At 37.4% G+C, this 5365-nt stretch overlaps 1 long non-coding RNA gene across 1 annotated transcript; it reads left to right on the forward strand.

The window, feature by feature from the left end:
* Positions 1–773: 773 nt before the first annotated feature.
* Positions 774–2910, forward strand: LOC111887336 (uncharacterized). The gene is made up of 3 exons (XR_002848735.3): positions 774–1095; positions 2137–2329; positions 2670–2910. It is a non-coding gene; the product is annotated as an uncharacterized LOC111887336 (long non-coding RNA).
* The last annotated feature ends 2455 nt before the right edge of the window (positions 2911–5365 follow it).

The raw sequence follows: 5365 nt of genomic DNA on the forward strand, positions 1-5365 counted from the left end.
CGAGCAAAACTTCGATACCGAAAAATCTATTTCTCGGGGCTCTGTGGCGCTCCAGAGATTTGCTACTAACGACTTAGTTTTTCCTCTAAAATGACAGGGTTTTCTAGCGAAAACTTAGAACTTCGTGGTCAGAACTGTGTCACTGAATCTTTCTTTTAAAAAGATTATTGCAGCGCTTCAACGCTCAACTTACTATACTAAAACTATAGAAATAGAAGGCGAATCACGAGGGAACGAAATGCTCGGGGGTGAGAAGAGAAAAGCTTTTGAAAGAGACTTGGTGCAAGAAATATGAGAGTCTACACCCTCATATTTATAGTAGTTGATTTTTTTCAAAAAGCACCATTTATAGTTACTTAAACGACCAAACGACCATTTATAATATTATTTTAAATAGATTTAACGATATTTGTACTAAATTAATGTCAAAAGTATTCAATATTAGTCTTATATCGACCGCATTGTCGATACCTTTCTAATGATATATATATATATATATATATATATATATATATATATATATATATATATATATATATATAGAGAGAGAGAGAGAGAGAGAGAGAGAGAGAGAAAAAAAACAAAGAGGTTCAAGTATTCTAACTAAGTATTGTGTGGATGAATGAACCAATAAGAATTCAAGAAAAAATAAATCATTTATTAAATTAATAAGGATAATTTGGTAATTTCATTTAAAAGAAATATAACTTCCACAAATACTCTCCTAAAATTACGGAAATTGATCTAATTTAGTTTTTTCCCTCTTTAAAACAATCAACAAATCCCATCAGCTCCACACAACCACTCAAGACCACAGAAAACTTTATGCCGCCTTGCCTCCATCCTGCTCCTATCCCTCTCCGAATATCTGTTATCTTCCGCCACCACTCCTCCAGCATCACAAAACCCTTGATGACTCTGACCCTAAAAGCGAGTTATACTTCCAGCTTCCATCCGACTTCCCCTGTTCTCGTTATTCACGATGTCGATCTCATCGCTCTTTTCTCTTGCTAGCGTCATAACATCCTCACTGTTGTAGCAAGGTAGCGACATACCTCATCATTTACTCCTTAGCACTTAGCAACACCGAAGATGGTAAGTTCTGATTTTTGATCAATTATTTTTGGGTAATGTGGGAGTTCGAATTTCATTGTGTGCAATTTTGTCTTCTGGCCCATCTCTTGCCCGGTAGCATGAATTTTTCTTAAACTATTGTATTTTTAGTTCTCAAATATCTATCAATTTGCCAGCGCTTTAGTTTCCAAATGTTTATTGGAAATATATTCTCATCAAGTGGGAAGCATCACATGGAACGTCATCTTGTTGATATATTTAGCAGGTCCTTGTTTTATTTTGTTACAATATGTTTTATCTCAAGCAATGTGATAGCGAGATGATGAAGAAGAGGTCGTTAGTTGTTTGTATCCTAATGACATATATACAATGATAATAAAAACTTGCTTGTATTAATTTACTAGTATATATCACCCTTGATTTAATAGTTTTGATTAATTCTTTATGGTATGATGGATACTAGTTGTAGAAGATGATAACTTTTGTGATTTATTTCTTTTTGCACAAAATATGTACCACAATTGATAAATTTTGTGATTTATTTCTCACTTTATGGAGTTTGGATTTTGATTTAACGAAGTCTTCATTTTGATTTTATGTGACATCCCCAATTTCACGGTCAGAAAAGACCGATTTATTTATGCTTATTTTGAAATCAAAGTTTCCTTAAAAGAATAATATTGCGGAATATGTTCCCAAAAACATGATAATGATATTATTAAAACATTTTCCAATAAACGTATTTATATTAAAACCTTGAGATGTCAATATGTCATTGTCGATACAGTACATAAGCATAAATGAAACAATACATACCTTACACTACTTAGGGGCTGTTTGATTTGGTGCTGACAGGGTCCGATCAAATGTTTTGGTCTGACTCGGTCCGGTCAGGGTGTTTGATATGCTTCTGACCTAGGCCACACGTTTGACTCAGCCCATAAAAACAACTATCTCGATCCTTTAAAAAAACATGGTTGATTGAAAACTTACCCACATTTGGCCTTCTCTATCTAGCCCTACACATGATTTCTTACTTACCCCCGTTACGATTTCTTCTAGATCCTCCTCGTACCTCCGGCCTCAACCTTTTCCTCCTTTCCAGCTCCACCTCGCCGGCAACCTCCTCCGACTTCGTCCTCTCTAATGCTAGACCTCTATCGCAGCTTCACTTTCGCCACTGCTTTAGCGACGTCGACTTCCTCCAGTATTCCATAGCAGCTTCACGTCGTCACTACACCATCGTCTTCATTAGGTAAGGTCAATTTTCTTCAAGCTTTTTTTCCTTATCTAAATCGATTTCTTGTAATTTTTTGGTCGTCAGAGTTGATTTTTGGTTGTTGATTGGTTTCATGTGTGTGATTTCTCCATCTAATTGATTTTAAGCATCTAGTCGATAGAGTGAATACGATAATTCTCAGTGAATATGTTTGATACCCTTTCCTTGAATTTTAGGTTTTCTGTTTTGAGCCTCTTTGTTTATTGTACAATGTAAGCTATAAATTTATGACTTTTGGAATTGTAGATCTATTTGACTTTAATTTTGGTTTTAAATGTTTAATGGTTTCTGAATGAATCTTTTTTACTTTATGCAGCTTATTGATTAATTTCAATGAAGGATAACAGCTCAGGAGACTGGGATAATGAAATTTGATGACTGGTACAAGGAAATAGTTCAAGAATACATCAATTTAATGAAAACAAAATCACTATTTATGCATCATGTTCCCTAGATTAGTGGTAATGTTGTCATTGATTATTTTTTGAAGGTTTTGGTAATGAGATAGTTGATAACTTTTTTCTTCAATTCTTTATAAATTTACATTATTTTTTCAATTTTTTGGATCAAATTGAGAAAATTTATTTAGCACAAAACAAAACAAGATAGAAGGGTAAAATGGTCATTTTCAGCATTCAACACATTCAGTCAGATGCATGATCAAACAGTATGATTTCAGTCAGAAGCATCTACAGTTAGAGCTTCTGACCCAATCAGGCTCTGACTCAGTCAGATCTTACTCAGTCAACAACTATCAAACAACCCCTTAGTCTAAACTACTGGCCTATAGGCATCCATGAATCTTTCATCATATCATCATACCCGTGCTCTTGTGCCACTACCTGTAATATAAAAAAAACTGAGTGAGTCAAGCTTGGGGGCCTGGTGAGCACATATGGTTTTCAACCCACAATAGTTAAATATTTATTTATTATTATTAAATCATCAACCTGATTACCCCTTCCCGATATCCTTACTTTCTGTCTCTAACATCTAATTTCAAGGGACCTATCCTAAGGATCATCTTCGGGATAGATAATGTGACAACCCGAAATTCCTATCTTGTACAACATTCAATTCAATCCAAGTTAGACTCATTTTAGCTACCTTTCAGCGTTGTTTGGGGTCTGTTTGAGTGTCCTAAGCTTAGTAAAATTAAGGTTGAGGTTAAGGGATGTGCTACTAAAGTCATAAAGTTGCATTTCGGGCCAAACACTCCTTCATGAGGAGTGTACTACCGTACACATGGGTGTACGGCCGTACACCCCCTCATGGCCGTACACTCTCACTTATATAAGTGATACTCAATCATTTTTCAACACATTTTCACCTCTCCAAGCCAAGAATTCGGATTCTCTCTCTAGCTTCATCAAGTTTCTCACCTAGATCCCCAAAGATGTAAGTGTTTTCTACCTTAATTTGTTGCTACGTAGCTTTAACTGGTGATGAATCCATGTTCTCATTCCCTAAATTTCATATTTGGTTAGATCTTCATCTTTCACCAAGAACACCAAGAACACACACTAGTTCTTGGTGGCCATAAACCTTCATCCAGCTTCCAAAATCATGGGTAACTGCTTCCTGTTCTGTCACCGTACCTGTGTCCAAGTTTCTTCTTTTCAAGACCAGTGACGGTGATAGTGGGTTTATTTCCAGGAGCATTCTGATCAGAGGATTTCTTGAAAAGAAGTTGCCTTTTCTTGTCAGAAGCTGCTAACTTGGCACGCTTGAGTGCAACAACGCTTGGTGCTTAAGCTGGTTCCTTATTGAAGCGATCGACAATCGTAGTTCTTCTTTGAGTGGGCGGGTCAACAGAGGGTCTTAAACTTGTTGATCAGAAGACTGGCCATCGTTGAGATGTTGAACTGAAGAATTGAATTTGTCGCCAAATTCTTCTGCTAGCTTGTTCTTAAGATCAAAATAACTTGCAGTCAAGGATCCCAGATGGGTTTGCAGATCCGAAATTTGCTGAGTTTTTAGAGTTTTATCCGTTTCAAGATCTGCAAGCTAAATTTTAAGTTGGGCCTTTTCTGCTTCAAGATCAGCCACCCGGATATGAAGCTCAATATTCTTCTGATTAAGCACGCTGATTTCCTTTTGAAGTCCAGTTATGGTGGGATCATCCTCTTTTGAGTGGCCTTCCTCAATAAAAATTCCCTTAGCTCGGGAGGAAGGCACCGAGCTTTGTTCGTGGGCCAAATGTAGAGCAAGCCTATCAGAGGCAACATCATGATAGGGCCTAAGAGAAGGTGATCCCGAAGGAACTGATGAACCACCAGCTTCATAAAAGGTTCTCGGTCCTTCATGGGATGGAGTAGGTGAAGTAGCAATAGAAGTAGATATTGGTGGAGTTGACAATCCTTGAGATAGTTCTGGCACAAGAACACCCGGTCTAGGATCAAGTCTTCTCCTCTTCAATGAAGGCGAGGAAGTCTGAGTTGTCAGTGGTTCACTCACTGTTGGCTTAATAGTAGGAGGTCCATTCTCAGAGGGAGGAATCTCTAAAGATGTCTCCATAGGAGTTGAAGTTTCATCCATTTGTTTTGGAGAAGGAGGCGTAGTCTCAAGAACGTCTTCTGACTCCCTTATCTCTGTTGCTGGATGAGCAACATCATGGATAGTGTCAAAGAAAGAGTCAAGATCATCATTTGACAAGAAGTTTGCATTGCCTCCAAGATTCAAGGGAATATCATCCTTGTCAAAGCCCGAAAGATCCAAATCCTCAAAGGAATCATTTTCTTCGGTCTCTGTCGCATCCTCTGATTGTCACTTGTTGAAATCACTCTCAACATTTACAGAGTGTAATTCATACTCTTCAGCTACCATCGCAACCAGAGTAGCTTCAACATCTTTGTGATCGGAAATCGGAATAACATCGTCTTCAGAAAAGATATCATCTTCAGAGGTCACACGGTCAGATGAAACATGAGACTCAGATGCCTCACAAGAATCAGCAAACAAGCCAAACTTCGCCAAGGGAAACTTTCCTTGAAAAGTAATTTTTCCCTTTCT

Source organism: Lactuca sativa, chromosome 8 (assembly GCF_002870075.4).
Source record: "Lactuca sativa cultivar Salinas chromosome 8, Lsat_Salinas_v11, whole genome shotgun sequence".
Taxonomy (NCBI): domain Eukaryota; kingdom Viridiplantae; phylum Streptophyta; class Magnoliopsida; order Asterales; family Asteraceae; genus Lactuca; species Lactuca sativa.